The sequence below is a fragment of the Canis lupus genome, chromosome 38, assembly GCF_011100685.1.
Source record: "Canis lupus familiaris isolate Mischka breed German Shepherd chromosome 38, alternate assembly UU_Cfam_GSD_1.0, whole genome shotgun sequence".
In the NCBI taxonomy this organism is placed as follows: Eukaryota; Metazoa; Chordata; class Mammalia; order Carnivora; family Canidae; genus Canis; species Canis lupus.
In genome coordinates this window covers 2901100-2917294 of record NC_049259.1, presented here as the reverse complement: position 1 = coordinate 2917294, position 16195 = coordinate 2901100, and the positions used below count along the sequence as shown (strand labels likewise).

At 49.3% G+C, this 16195-nt stretch overlaps 1 long non-coding RNA gene across 1 annotated transcript; it reads right to left on the bottom strand.

Moving 5' to 3' along the window:
- Positions 1 to 4346: 4346 nt before the first annotated feature.
- Positions 4347 to 9109, bottom strand: LOC102152326. The gene is made up of 3 exons (XR_005385499.1): positions 8881 to 9109; positions 8513 to 8639; positions 4347 to 4442 (listed from the first exon to the last, which is right to left on the bottom strand). It is a non-coding gene; the product is annotated as an uncharacterized LOC102152326 (long non-coding RNA).
- Between the last annotated feature and the right edge of the window lie 7086 nt (positions 9110 to 16195).

The following is a 16195-nucleotide window of genomic DNA, read 5'->3' as shown; positions in this document are numbered from 1 at the left end:
GATCCTCCAGAACGACAGAGTCCCTGGCCGGGCCCACCCGGGGGGCTTGAGGATGAAGGGTCCTGTCTTTGCGAGAGCCACGTGGAGATTGGACCCCAAGGCCTAAACTGAGCATTTTGAGCTCCATCCAGAGTCAGGAGCAGAACAGAACTTTCCACGTGGGAGGGCAGAGCACCCCCACTCCTGAGACTGAGACTGGCCCTCGGTACAAACCCAGTCAGACCCAGTCAGGGCGGGTGTTGGCAGTGGGAAGCCACATGTGGGGGCTGTGACCTGGGCTAAGTGCAACCACCGGAGCGCAGAGGGTGGTGGGCAGCAGTTCCTGGGGCCCTCGGTCACCATCCCTTCAGAGAAGAGGACTCCAATTCCTAAGACTGCTCTGACCCAGGCCACCCTGTACCACCACGGCCCTGCTCCAAGAGGCAACTCCAGGCTGCTAATGATCCAGGTCAGAGCTCTGGGTGGCACATGCCCCTGGGGCTCGCGGGGGGCGTGGGTGGGGGGAGCAAATCTTATCACCAAATAATCCTGGGCTGGGCCTGCCTGGCGGCCACACTGCCCAAAAAGATTTAGCGAAATGCTGATTTTTCGTTTGCTCCCACTCGGCAGAGTCCCCCTCACTGCCCTGCCACCAGCCACAGGCAACTCCCAGCAAGGTCAGATGTGTGGCCAGCACCCACAATGCTGTCTTGTGGCAACACAAAGGCCAGTGGCAGCCACGGAATAGCCGTGCCAGCAGGGACACCCAAAACTAGCAGCCATGCATGGCTGGCCCAGCCCTGACAGTGGGCTGAGGACATGAGGACTTGCCTGCGGTGTGCACACCTGGAGGCTGCCTCTAGGACGTGTGCTGGTGGGGAGAAACATGTGTGTATGTATCTGCGTGGTGTGTATGGTGTGTGTGTGGCGTGTGCATGGAGCAGCGTGTACATCCATGTCTGTGGGGGGGGGTGCTAAAGGCTGTTTTGATTCATCATTTGAACCCCAGCACTGAGCATAGAGATTGGCCACAGTAGATGACACATAAATATTGTGCAATGCAACAATGTACCACAGTCATTAAAAAGAACCATGGAACGTTCTGTATAATGACATGGAATACAACATCCAAGCAGCATCGTTACATGAAAAAAGACAATGGTGGAATCACATGTATAAAATGCTACCTTTTTGGTAAAAAGAGGCCTCAATAAGACTTTATATTCATTTTTTGCTTGTACAGAGAGAAAACTCTAGAAGGATGCATAAGAAACTAATAAAAGTGACTACCTTTCAGAGGGGGAACTGGGCAAGTTGGAGTTGGATATAGGAGTAAGACTCTGCTTATATAATCTTATACTTTGAATTTTTAACTCTTTGTATTACATAATTAAACATTTTTAAAAAGGAATGGGGGCACCTGGGTGGCTCAGTCGGTTAAGCGTCTGCCTTCTGCTCAGGTCATGATCCCAGGGTCCTGGGATGAAGCCCCACATTGTGCTCCCTGCTCAGCAGAGAGCCTGCTCTCCCTCTCTCTCCGTACCCCACCCCCAGTTTGTGCTCTCTCTCTCTCTCTCTAAAATAAATAAATAAAATCCCTTAAAAGGGAGGAGGGATGAATACTGGTGGGAGAAAGAAGGTGCAGAAGAACGAGCCGGGAGAGAGGTGGAACTCCAACCAGGACCTAGCTGCCTTCCGCCAGTTACAACACACAGCCTTGAATCCGAGGCTGACATAATTGGACTCTGTCATAAAAGAAGGACACACGTCTAAGAAATTCCCCAAGCCCACATGCTCTGGCCAACATGCCAAGTGTCCCATGTGAGACAAGATCAGCTGGGACTTTTCGGTTGCCTGGGATGTTGGTCAATAACTGAACAGGTGTTTCCAACCCCAGAGGCTCAGCCCTAGAGATAAAGTATCCAGTTTGCTCACTGCTCTGTGCATTACCTTGTGAATGACTACATTCAGGGGTAGGTATTCCCCAAGGTTAGAATCAAGACTTACCAGATAGTCAACCCTCTGGAGCCCACTTTCCTAAGCCAGACAGTGACCCGAGAAATGATCCTCTTCCAAGGATGGGCTCCAAGATAAACTGGTACAGCTACTTTGGGGCTTTATTGAATAAAAGCACCACATCCAGACTCTACGATCCTGTAATTCCATCCCTGCACATATATAACCCTTGCAGGTGGACACTAGAGACAAAAATTTTCTTTGTAGCATTGTTTGTAATAGAAAAAAGAAAAATGCAAGGAAAAGCAAGAAAACAAAACAAAACTGGAAACGACCCAGATGTTCTTCAACAGAAAAGTAGATGAATAAAATGTGATATATTCAAATAATGGAATTTCACAGTAGTGGAAATGAATAAACTAAAGCCACATACATCAACTGGGTGAATCTCAAAAGCATAGGGAAGATAACAAGGCACAGAAGGAGACGTAAGTTACCATTTACGTAAAGTTCAAAAGCAAGCAACACTATACGGTTTATCTTCACACATGTTTATCACCAACACATCTGGTAAAACAACATAGAACAAAAAACAAAAACAAAAAACATGCAAACAAAGAGATGAGGAGCCCAAAACTTGGGAAGCAGTTACCTTGCATGGAGGTCAAGGTTGTGGAGAAGCAAGGGAACACAGTTGACACCAGACACACAAGGTGACTGAACAATGTTTGGACTATCCAGTCCTCCAGTTGAGTGGTGGGGCCACAGGCAATCATTTTATCATTACACTTTGCATCTTAGATGGTTGTTACACATATTTTTAAAAAAATTTTAAGGGATCCCTGGGTGGCGCAGCGGTTTGGCGCCTGCCTTTGGCCCAGGGCGTGATCCTGGAGACCCGGGATCGAATCCCATGTCGGGCTCCCAGTGCATGGAGCCTGCTTCTCCCTCTGCCTGTGTCTCTGCCTCTCTCTCTCTCTCTGTGACTATCATAAAAAAAAAAAAAATTTTTTTTAAAAATTTAAAACAACCACAGCCTGGGCTTTGGAGTCAAACTCACTTGAGTTTGAACCCTATTTTTCCCATAGCTGTTTGACCTTAGGTGTATTACCTGACCTCTCAGAGCTTCCCTTGTCTCACCTGTACAGTGAGAATAATGATGCTTACCTCAAGGGTTAGAGTTAGGTACAGTAGTCCCCCCTTTGTCCACAAGGAACATATTCCAGGACCCCTGGTGGATGTCTGAAATCACAGATAGTACTGAACCCTATGTATTATGCCATTTCTTGCTATACATATCTATCTATGATAAAGCTCAGTATACATATTTATAAATGAGGCACAGCAAGAGATTAACAGCAATAAAAAATAATGAAATGGAACAATTGTAACAATACTCTATAATAAATGTTATGTGAATGTGGTCTCTCTCTCTCTCTCTCTCTCTCGGAATATCTTATTGTACCTACTTACTCTTCTTGTGATGATGTGATACGATAAAATGTCAACGTGATGAGACAAAGCGAGGGGAGTGACATAGACCTTGTAATGTAGCATTGGGCTACTGACCTTCTGAGATTTGTCAGGAAGATCATCTGCTTCCGGCCACAGTTGACCATGAGTAACTGAAACCACGGATAAGAAGAGACTGCTGTATGTCCCATGCCTAACTCGTGGTCAATACTCAATACGTGGTGGTTTGCTTTGGGTCGGGAACAGTCGCAGGGGAATTTGTTTCAAATCTACTTGTGAACATAGACCTAGGTTCTGGCATCCCCATTGCAGGCTCAGGGTGAAATAAATGGGAACTAAATGAATGAATGAGCAAATAAACAAATGAGCTCCTCCATTCGATCCCAATCTCTATGTGTCCTCCCCTGAGTGAGCTCTGGGACCCAAATGGTCTGGTTAGCCTTGTGGTCACTTCAAACAAAATCCAAAATACGATTCTCACACCCACCCAGAGTCTCTAGAAGCAGGCAGCTGCCAGGCCCAGCCCCAGGAAGATCCGGCCTCCGCTCTGCAAACTGAACCAAAGATCCCTGCGGGAGAACCTCATTATGTCCTCCCTGCCCCCACATCTCCTGGCACAGGTCTTGGCCCACGCAGCTGCTCGGCCAAGACAGCTGCTCTGAGGGAAGACAGGCCCTTGGTCTGCAGGGAGATTCCCCAGACCTTCTTCACAGCCTTGGATTGTCACTCTTAAATCCCTAAGTTCCCCCAGAACTTTAAGCCTCAGCAACATTTGTCTTACAATGACAGCCCAAGATTAGAGGAAATGTAAGTGGATTTCCAAACCCTGACAATAGGAGACTGATATGTGTAGGCTTCCTGAGAATACCTGCCAGTCTCTGATTTGATTCCCCCCTCCCCCAATTTCAGTACATCTGGGGGAGGGAATTACCTGTGAGATCATGGCCAGAGTTATATATTTGAAGTCCGGTCATCTTAAGCCTTTGTGTGATCTGGAGCCAGTATCCTTTCTGATATCATCTTAGTTTGCTCCTCTGTAAAATGGGACAATAATTATTTCTTGCCAACTAAAAGAAAACTATGACTATAATTGGTGATTTGGAAACTATACAGCTCTATATTATATGTTGTAGAGGAAGAACACCGCATTTGGGGTCAAGATACCTTGGTTGGTTGGTTGTTTTTAAGCTGCCAATTATGTATTGAGGCTTATTATATATCATGCCTGTTCCGCACTTTACAAATATCAACTCATGGAGTCCTCACCAAGGTCCTACCAACTAGGGGGTGTATTACCACCCCCATCAGACAGCTTGGGGCCGGGGCAGGGGGTGGGGGGGAGGTGGTGTGGGGAAGGAGCACAGGGAAGGGTAAGTAACTTGCACACTAGTTAGTATGTTGCAAAGCCGAGATCCGAACCCAGGCAGTCAGGCTCCAGAAGCTGGCCCTGCACCAGCTCTTCTGCCTCCTGCTTGAGAGTTTCAAATCCTACCTCTGCCATTTACTAACTCTCCTATCCTCCATTCCCTCATTCCACATATATTTACTGAGCCCTTACTCTGTGCCAGGAGCTGCTCCAGGAACTGAGACTGATGCGGGGCTTGCATTCCAGTGTGACAAATGGATCACACACCGGGAATCCCATAAGGTGTCCAGAGGGATAAGTGCAGTGGAAGAAAAACAAAGCAGGTGTCTTAGTCTGTTCGAGTTGCTATAACAAAATACCACAGACTGGGTATGGATAATCACAAGAAACAACAGACATTCACTTCTCGCAGCTTTGGAGGCTGGAAGTCTGAGATCAGGGCACCAGCACGGTCAGGTTCTGGTAAGAACTCTCTTCCGTGGTGCAGACTGTCGACTTCTTGCTATGTCTCCATGTGGTAGAAGAAGTGAGCTGACTCCCTGAGATCTCTTTTATTAGGGCACTAATGCGGGAGACCTGGGTGGTTCAGTTGGTTAAGCATCTGCCTTTGGCTCAGGTCATGACCCCAGGGTCCTAGGATGAGCCCCCTACTCAGCTTCTTCCTGGGTTTGTGCACACTCTTGCCTGCTCTGTCACTCACTCTCTCAAATAGATAAATAAAATCCTTTAAAAAGGAACATCTTGGGGATCCCTGGGTGGCTCAGTGGTTTACCACCTGCCTTCGGCCCAGGGCGTGATCCTGGAGACCCGGGATCGAACCCCACATCGGGCTCCCTGCATGAAGCCTGCTTCTCCCTCTGCTGGTGTCTCTGCCTCTCTCTGTCTCTCTCTCTGTCTCTTTCATGAATAAATAAATAAAAATCTTTAAAAAAAAGAAACTTCTTAAAAATATAGATATAGATATAGATATAGATATAGATATAGATATAGATATAGATATAGATATATTAGAGCACTCCACTCATGAAGGTTTCACTCTCATGACTTATGGCACCACCTCCTAACATCATCACTTTGGGGATTAGAATTCAACATACGGGGGCACCTGGCTAACTCAGCTAAGAGAGTGTGTGACTCTTGATCTTGGGGTCATGAGTTTGAGCCACTCGATGGGTATAAGATTATCTTTTCAAAAAATAAGCTTTAGGGGCAACTGGGTGGCTCAGTAGTTGAGCGTCTGCCTTTGGCTCAGGACGTGATCCTGGGGTCCTGGGATCGAGTCCCATATTGAATTCCCTACAGGGAGCCTGCTTCTCCCTCTGCCTATGTCTCTACCTCTCTCTGTGTGTCTCTCATGAATAAATAAATAATATCTTTAAAAATTATAAAAAAATAAAAATAATAAGCTTTAGAATTGAACGTATCAATTTTGGGGTACACACAGCAGGGCAAGGGGACTTCGGGTGACCAGAGGCCAATGTTGTCATCTATTCAGGCCTCTATTCTCTTACTGTAAAGTGGGCATTCTGAGACCTGCTTTGCCTTGTCTACCTGGTATACAAACCGTGAAATGCTATTCCAGCACAGGGATTATAGCATTTGTTGTTTTTGCCTCTTTGTTTCTGTACCACTTGATGCATGTCTCTACTTAGTACGTTCCCCATTGTTTCATAGTCGGCCACCCAGCCTTCTGGGTCTCTTGGCAAACTGAATTTTTGAGGGCAGGACCAGATCCTGGTACATAATGAGTATGAAACAGAGGTATAATTATTCATGCTAGTAATCACTCTTTAGTAAGCTCCTACTAGTAGCGGTAGACACTGCTGAATTTAACCTTCAGTGTAGAAGTTACTATGATCCCTATTCCCAGAGGAGGAACAGAGGCTCAGAGGGGTGAGCAGCTTGCCCATGGCCAAATATTCACCAGGGGGTGACAGAACCAGGTAGGAACTTGCATCTCTCTGACTCCAAAATCCACGTTCCGTCACCAACCCCAAGCCGTTGTTGAGTATCATTATTCACACTTACTCATTCATGCAACAAATATTTCATGAGCACGTTCCAGGAGCTTTAACATGGAAACGGATGAGGCAGATGAGGCCTCTCCATACAGAGGACAAAATGAATAATTTAACAAATGAATTAGCTTGGTGCTGCTGTGATACATCCAGGAATCCTGTCCAGGTGGGGAGGCGAAGGAGGGTCTGTCTGAGAAGGAGCCCTGAATGATGAGAAGAAACTGGTCTCCAGCAGACCTTGGAGCAAGAGCCAGCAAGACAAAGAAGCTGAGGTAGGAATGAAGTGGGAATGTTCTCCAAGCCACAGGGCGGCCTGTGAGCCTAAAGAGTGGTGAGAGGTGTGCCTGGGTGGCTCAGTTGGTTAAGCATCCAACTCTGGACTACAGCTCAGGTCATGATCTCAACATTGTGAGATTGAACCCCCATGTTGGGCTCCGAACTCAGCATAGAGTCTGCTGGGGCTTCTTCCTCCGTCTCCCTCCCCCTCTACTCCTCCCCCTCCCCCAAACCTCTCTCTCTCTCTCTCAAATAAATGAATGACATCTTTTAAAAAATTAAAAATAAATAGTCATAAGAAAGACATACAGCAGTAAGGAGTAAAGTAAGAAAAGCTGGACCCATACCATGCAGGTCCTTAGAGACTGCAAAAAGGAGGGCCAGGGAAGCATCCAAGGTTTCCAGGCAGAATAGAGATGCGATCTGATCTGTGTTTTAAAAGACATATTGTTATTGTTTAAGTAGTATTGGAGGGGTGCCTGGCTGGCTCAATTGGAAGAGCGTGCAGCTCTTGATCTCGGGGTCGTGGTTTGAGCCCCATATTGGGTGTAAATAAATAAACTTTCAAAAAATATAAATGAATAGCATTAGGATTTGCTAGTAGTAATTATAACAATATATTTTTAATGTGTTTAGAAGAGAGAAAGTGAACAAAAGAGGGCAGAAAAGGTGGAGGTAGAATGGGAGTGGAGAAAGTCATTCAGCTAACAAAGGACTTTTGCAGGTGTTTTCCTTTGGCTCAGCTTCAACTGAATTAAGCCTCATTCATCTTATATATAATAATAATAGGCTGCAGATGGAAATAACTAAATCAATGTCCAGGGTTCCATTACAAGAGGGATCAGATTTCTTCTCCCTTCTCTTTTTTTTTTTTTTTAAGATTTTTTTTATTTATTCATGAGAGACACAGAGAGAGAGGCAGAGACACAGGCAGAGGGAGATGCAGATTCCCTGCGGGGAGCCCGATGCAGAACTCGGTCCCAGGACCCCGGGATCACGACCTGAGCCAAAGGCAGATGCTCAACCACTGAGCCACCCAGGCATCCCCCCCCCCTTTTTTTTTTAAGATTTTATTTATTCATGAGAGACAGAGAGAGGCAGAGACACAGGCAGAGGGAGAAGCAGGCTCCCTTATCTTTTACTCCAAGGAAAGAAGTGGCTCATAACCCATCTCCTGCTGCCTGGAAGAAGTATCTCTTGAGCCATTTGGAAGATGCTTCTTCTTAAGACCCCCAGGAGCAAGGCTCTCGATTTCTCCATCAGTTCAGTCTCTGTGCAAGATGGCCTGAGAGTCAGGCTTTCTCGTGGCTCCTCTCCTGTACCCTTGGCTGCCCAGTGGGAAGTGGACAGACAAACCCAGCCTCATCTCAGCTCCACTTCCACGAATTTATGAGTGGAAACAAGATCCCACAGAGCCATGGCAAAGGGAGGGCATTCCACACACCTCAGGATCCTTGAGTGTCCCGGGTCCTGGCAGGACCCTGCCTCTCCTCTCCAAGTTGGGTGTCTAACTGCTTGGCTTCTCTTCCCTGTCCCCTTCACCATGCTCCTGTCCAGTCCTTTTCTCCCTCCTAGAGAGGAAGCACAGCTGAATCACAGGAAGCTGACAAGAAGCAAAGGAAAAAAAAAAAAAAAAAAAAAAAAAAAACCCAAGAAAGAAACTTCTAAGAAGCCAAAAAGATTGTCTTTCAAAATTTCTAGAAAACAGAATAATCCCACCCACGCAAATTACAAAGAATTATGCAAATTGTAATGCCAATCAGTGCACAGTCACATTTCCTCCTCATTATTCCCAGCCCTAGCTTTTTGTACCTCTGACGTTGTTGGAGGTGAGGGGACTCTGGCAGCACCCCCTGTGCTAACAATGCCAGGCTTGCAGAGTTGAATTTTCCAACCTCTCGCTCCCAGGACTGCAGATTTCTTGCTGGGGCTATTTCGCTCCCCTCTGGCCACAGCGCAAAACCCCTTTCCGAACACCACCCCCAAGATTTCCCTTTGTCCTAGCGACTGGATAGGACATTTATGTACCAAACTTAGAGAGGATGGGGCAGGTTTGGAGGACGGAGGAGCTGAAAATACACTCATGCTAATACAGTTTCTTTATGCTAATAATATGCAAATACAGCTGTTGGGGATTTTTTTTTTTTTTTTTTGGTTTTTTTTTTTCATTCCTTGGCCCCCTGGAGCCAAGAAATGACTTGTCTATGTGCAGTGGACCGAAAAGAGGCCCCAGAGAGAGAGAGCTAGAGAGAGGGAACGGGAAGAAAGAGAGGCCAAGAGCCCTGGCGGACTCCCCACCCCCAGACTCAACTGACCGACCCCCCGGGGGCAAAGGACAGCTGACAGGGCAGTCCAGGCCGCCTGGAGGGAGCTGCAGATTCCAGGCACCGAGCTGGAGCCAGAGTGGGCCCTGAGTGGGGATGAGTGGGGGTGGGGAGTCGCCCGTTCCTGGGCTTTCAGGACAGGTGCTCTCCCCCTTCCCCCGCCCTCCCCTGTGTAGAGCTTGTCCAGTCTGTGCTATTATCTCCCACAATTGCTCATAAATGACAACAGCCCCCAGCGGCCCGCCCAGCACTTGAACCCCTCCTGGCCGAGGTGGCTTGCCTGAGGATTAGCTCCTCTTTGGAGAGCCCACAATAGCCCTCCACATCTTTTGTGCCTCTGTTTGCTGCAAATATTAAAGCTCTCTCCTGAAACCCATTACAGGCAGTGGGGACAAAGGCTTTCCACAGGTCTCCAGGACAGAGCCAGCGCAGGATGTTCCGGGCTACTGTACCTGCCGCCTCACCTGCCGCTGCCTGTCCAGTTACCCCCTGAGGGAAATAATCCACTTTCATGCCAGACAGCTCTATGCCAGGGCAGTGGACAGCCGGATGCAATGGTGCCCACACCCTACTTGCCCATCAGAGAGAGGAAGTGGGGGGCTGGGCACCCAGGGGTGGGTGATGGTAGGGGGAGAGGGAAAGATCTGGGCTGAGGGAGCTTCAGGCGGAGCTGAGGACACAACAGCAGGTGCACCACATGCTCCTTTGCCATCAGGCCTTCGCAAATGCTGCTACTTCTGCCTGGAACATTCCTGCCTTCCACTTATCAACCTAATTTTCCCAGGCTAGTTTTATCCATCCCTCCAGGCTCAGCTTAGACTTTGCCTCATCACTTCCTCCAGGAAGTCATCTTTGCTTCTCAAATTTAGGTGTCCCTCCTCAGTACTCGAACCTGGTAGTATACCTGTCTGCTCAGAGTCTGCTTCCCTGTCCCTCTGACACCCCAGCCTCTGAGCAACCTGGCTGGGGGCAATTCCCAATGGCACCCATGTGTGGCACAACTCCTAGAGCATGACAGAGAAGGTCCCTGCAGATGAATATGGTTGAGTAAATGAATGGTTGAATGAATTCAGCAGGTGTGGGCCATTCCTGGGTCTTGAGTCCTCAGAATTCTGACCAAAGAGATGTTGAGTCATGAAGAGATCTGGGGAAAGAAGAACCAGGAATCTCTCACAGCCTTCTCTGGAGACTCCTGTCTAATGAATATAACTGGGCTTAGAGTCTACCAACCATAGGATGTTGGGCAAGTCTTTGATCCCCACACTCCAAACCTCAGTCCCCTCTTCTGGCAAATGGGAAGAATAATATTGGGAAGATGGAAAGAATGCTCTGGAAATGGCCAAGAAGTTAATGCATGAGCTATTATGTGGGGAGATGTGAAGGAGCCTGGCTCGAGGAAAACGGACCACGTTAGGAGAGGAGATGTAGTTCTTCAGGCAGGGTGCAGAGGCCCCCGCGGGCACCCAGCTACCACCTTGCCACAGGAGCTGGGTGGAGACCTGGGGTTCCTGCTTCCAGGTCTGAAGGCCAAGTCTGCGAGTCTGTGTCCCCAGGACTGGGAACCCCAGGAGACAACCCTCAAGCCTGAAACTAGACGGCCTGTTTCTTCTGTCCTTGCGCTCTCCTGGTTACTGGAGGCAATAAAGCCTGGGCAGATCGAATCCCATCACTCAGTGTGCAAGTTACTCATTTCTCTCTGCCTCGACTTCTTCTCCTATAAAACAGAAACAGTGGCAGTCCTGCTTCCTAGGACTGCCAAGAAGCTTAAATGAGATGATTAAAAGATTTAGCAGGGCTGCCGGCACCCAAGTGCTCCACAAGCACAAGCCATAGTGCCAGTCTGTCCCAGGACTGAACCTCGCCTTGGTTTGGGGAAACACACAGATCATCCTCCCATTTTACAAAAGGAGGACCCAGAGAGGTACCGGAACTTACCACAGGTTACCAATGACTCAAGAAGGGGAGTTGGACAGATCCAGGGTGCCCCAGTTTCTACTCTCATTTCCTTGTGGTTTTGAACTTGAATCATTCTCTCATTACTTCATGCGTGCAAGTCCCAGCCACCCTAGCAGGCAGTGACAGAGGTTTCTCCTATGTCCCTCTTAACCCCTTGGCAGTGCTGGGCTGTAGAAACCCTCAAAAACTAAATAGTGGAAAGGCGGACAAGCAGATGGCAAGGCAGAAGTAGTTCCCTGATTGCTCCAGGCTCCCAGAGAAACCTGAACTGAACTGAGGACGCCAGCACGGAACAGGGCTGCCCGGGTGGTCCAGATATCCAGCAGCGGGGAGCAGCACCCAGATGACGCCATGGGGGCTCGGGAAGCTACCTGGCAGGCCTGGCAAGTCAAGCTGGGGGCACTGGTTCGGAGGCAGGAGCCCAGGGAACAGTCAGAGGCCAGGACAGCCTGGGCTGCTCAGCTGGCCCACAGGCCTTGGAGTCAAATGGAAGGAGGCTCCTGTGGACATGCAGCCCCATGCTTGAAAGCTGGCAGCCAGTCCGACCCTCTAGATGTTTCCCTGAAGAATCATGATGCCAATGGTGGGAGAATGGGTATTTTGGTAGGGAGGAAAGAGACTCCACAGAAGGGCATTTCAGCTTTCTGGGCATCACTTTCCAGACCCACCCAGGATCCCCGCACATCCTCCCCTCTGCTCCGCTCCACTCCCACTTTGGGGATTCATACCATGCCAGTCTTTCTGGGCAGAAACCAGAGCCACCCAGGTGTCTGCCCTGGGCAGACGTAAGGACAAAGCCTTTCCAGGCGGAAGAGACTGTCCACCTGAACTTCAGCTGAAGAAGTCAGGAATCATGCCCTTGTCTGTAGTTCTCTTCCCTGTACTGAGCAAGTAGTGGGCACAGAGTGGACATTAAACCATGTCTCAGGGACCCCTGAATGAACCGTACTCAAGAAGCACTAGGCTAGGGACGCCTGGGTGGCTCAGCAGCTGAGCGTCTGTCCTCAGCTCAGGTCATGATCCTGGGGTCCTGGGAAAGAGTCCCGCATTGGGCTCCCTGTGAGGAGCCTGCTTCTCCCTCTGCCTGTGTCTCTGCCTCTCTCTGTGTCTCTCGTGAATAAATAAATAAAATCTTAAATTTAAAAAAAAAAAAGCAACAGACTAGAAGCTCCCGTAGCCTTGATCCTGGACCCATGTCAGCACCTCACAGGTCCCTTCCTGCCATCTCACTTCGGTCCTTTCTTGTTTAATCTCTGATTGTTAGGTCAAGAGTCTAGTAAATAAGCCTCTCCAAGTTCTTGGATGGTGATAAGGTGCCCCCTCAGCCTTTGCTGGAAGAAGTAATCCCAAAAATATCTTTCATCACTTCCTCAGCTCTCCTCTTGGCCCATCTCCAAGCCCGTCCTCACATTTCCTCTTTGGACTGAAGCTGAGCATTCCTGGCCTGCTCTGCTGGGGAAGAGAGCTCTCCTCTGAAGAAGCCCTGGTGGGGTGGGGTGGGGGTGGGGACTGGGAGGTGAGAGCAATTTTCCACTTCAAGGGCCTCCAGCCAGGGGACTGCCTTCCTGCCTGGGTTTCTGAAACTCTGCTCATTCAACCAGTCTTATCTTACTGCCACCAACCCAGACTCCTTCCTGGCATCCTGGGAGATTAGTCCCTCCAGCAGGGTATGGGTGATGATCTCATGCCGGAGCTCTTGGCTCCTGACCTTCAGTTCCTCAGAACTCTTCGAGGGAGCCTGTCGGAATGCAGATTCCTGAGCCTTATCCTCAAAAACTCCAATCCCAAGGTTCTGGGGTAGGGCCCAACCAGCTTGGTCTCACAAGCTCCCCAGGTGCTGCGGGTCCCAAACGCTGTCCCCAGGCCACCTCTCCAGGAGACTGGAGGATGGGATGGGAGGTGGGCGGCTCCTTCAAGGAAGCAGAGACCTTGCTGCCCACAGCAGACAGGAGGCAGATGAAGAGGTGCAGCAGGGATCTAGCTGGGATCTGGGATCTAGCCACCATGGGAAAGTGAAACCCTCTCCCACCAGCCTGTGACTCAGGGCCCAGAGTAACAAGAAGCTAGAGAGGGAGAAACAGACGAGCCCCAGAGAGGAGAAGAAATGACATGGCCTGGCCAGGCAGCTTCTGTAGCAACAAACATTTCACTGGGTCCCGGGGCACCAAACAGGCACAGACTGGCTGTCCGATTGACGGGGACATCTGATTGCTGGGTGAGGGGGCAAGGGCAGGGCAATGGCCCACCTCCACCTGGGGTGATTGGTCCCTCAGTGACCTGTAAGGCTGTTCAGTTGTCCCTCTAGTCTGTGCCTCTGTCCTGAGTGTCCCCCAGCCTAAAGACGAACAGAAAACACTCCCCCATTGCCCCTTCACTCCATCCAGCCCTGGGAGCCCTTCAGTGCAGTCCCGCACTCCAACCCCCAGATTGCATGGGGCTCTGTGCAAACCTGCTGCTCCCCAGACACACATCGGCAGCTCCAGGGAGTCCCGGGCAGACTGGTTGGTGTTCAGGGCTTGGAGCCAAGAGGCCTGGCCCAGGAACTCCAGCTCTGCCGCTAACAAGCAGTGTGAGTTGGGGCACAGTCCTGGTATTCCTGAGCCCTGGTTTCTTCGTCTGTAAATGGGGCCCAGAGTGCCCTTGAGGATCAGACCATGAGATAAACTGTCCCGAGGAGCTTAGTGTGAAGCACTCACTTAGAATGTTCTCCGTGTTCTTACCATAGGCCTGCCTGTGGAGACATCTCTTCAGCTTCGAAAGGAAGGAGACATCTATTCAGCTTCTCTGATGCTCAAGGAGGTGACTTCTAAATAAAACTGTCCAAGTAGCCACTACTCCTTCTGGGCAGGGGGGTGTAGGGGACTCTCTGGAAAGAGGGTGCTTGATCAATCAAATAAATGCATGCTCTATTGCCTAGACATTGCCCGCTCAGCCTCAGCTGGCCTGGCCTCATCACTGGCCTCCCTGACACCTTCCCTCTGTAAACCCAAATCCTAAGCAACTCCAAAGCCTGCAGACACCATCCCATACTGAGTTCTCCCATCACTCCCCAAACCAGGTCATCTGTCAGCCTTCTCTCTCCGCAGAGACTCCACCCTCCCCAGGAGCAAACTCTAGGACTTGCCTCTTTAATCCCAACCTCAAATGATCAGGTTCGAAAGAATTCAAATGCCATGAAAGACACATCACACAAACCATCCCCAAGCCCGTCCCTCTCTGGGGACGTGGAAGCTAGTTGAGGACTCTGCAGCATCAGGTGAAGTCACAGTGACCCAGCACAGAAATTCAGGGGGACGGGTGGGTTCTAGTTGGTGGCCCGCCAGTGGCAGTGTTCACTGCTCCTAGTCAGGGGCTTTGGTGAAAAAGAGACCCTCCCTGGCAGTGCTGGCCACTAGCAAAGACCTTTCTGTTCACAGCCAAATGGTAGTTCGAGGAACTGGGATGTTTTGCAATACTTTTTACTTCCCAGAGCATGTTGAATGTTAGAGCTGGAAGGAGACTTAGGGACCATTTCATCCCACATAGCCCTCCTATCTCCACTTTACAGATGAGGAAAGAGGAAGTGACCTGCCCAAAGTCCCCTTGGGAGGAGGGGCAGAGCTGGAGTCCAGAGTTCCTGGCACTCTGCTCTTACTCTGAACCCCACTGGGAGGGACAGGATGAGGGGCTAGGGAATTTACAAAGAGCTCAGCAATCATCTTTCACTGAGTCTTCTCTAACCTGTGAGGCAGGTGTTCTTTGCAGCATTTGACTTTTATTCTTGCGCAAAGGGTGCTCAGAAGGGTTAGGGCACCTGCCTGCAGTCACACAGCTGGCGTATCTGGAGCTCTGTTCCTGGGAAGCCAATTATGACAAGCTCTGTTAGAGACCTGAGCTCTTTGTGTTTATCTGGGCTTAAGGGTAAAGGGCCCTTTGCCTCCTAGGTGGGAGTAGCAGAGCCATCGTGGTGGGAGATGGCAGGAAACCACATCTCATAAACTCACCCTCACAACACCCTGAGAGGACTGTTCCCAAGATTACACAACTACTGTAAGCTAGTGGCAGCTCCTGAGACCAGGCGACATGGAGATCTTCCGTTCTTGGGTGGTTGCCTCTCTCTGTAACCCTCTACCTTCATATAAGAGTCCCATGGTAGGGCCAGCTGCCATGATCCAGAACTTACTCTTTCCCACTCATTCAACAAACACATATTGAGTGCCCATCATGTGCCAGGCAGTGTGCTAGACACTGAGGATGCCAAAGTGAATAGGACAGCCCGGCAGAGCCAGAGGGGCTGGGGCCCACCCTGGCCCTCATCTCTTGAACACTAACCTACATTCTTTTTTTCTTTCTTTCTTTCTTTCTTTCTTTCTTTCTTTCTTTCTTTCTTTCTTTCTTTCTTTCTTTCTTTCTTTCTTTCTTTCTTTCTTTCTTTCTTTCTTTATTATTATTATTTTTTAACCTGTATTCTAACTGGAGAGACAAACACATTAACAAGGAATTGATTGTTCATCGTGCTAGGTGCCATGATAAGGCTGTGCAGAGGCTCCGGGAGCCCAGGGAGGGGCACCTGGTCCCGGCTGGAGGATGACAGAAGCGGGCTGAGCTCAGAAGAATGTGTAGATGTAAGCCCAGCAAAAGAGAAGCAAGTGCATTCAAAGAAGCAAAAATAGACAGCATGAGCAAAGGAATGGGGAAACAAGTTAGTTGAGCTCGAATAAACTGCACCTGCTTAGAGAAAAATCTGGAAGGGTGTATGCTCAGCTGCTAAGGCTGGTTATCACAGGAAAATTAGGTTGTGGAGGTTTTGGCTTTCTTACTTGCACATCACTATTTTGTATGAAATCTTTGCAATGAGCAAGAATTAC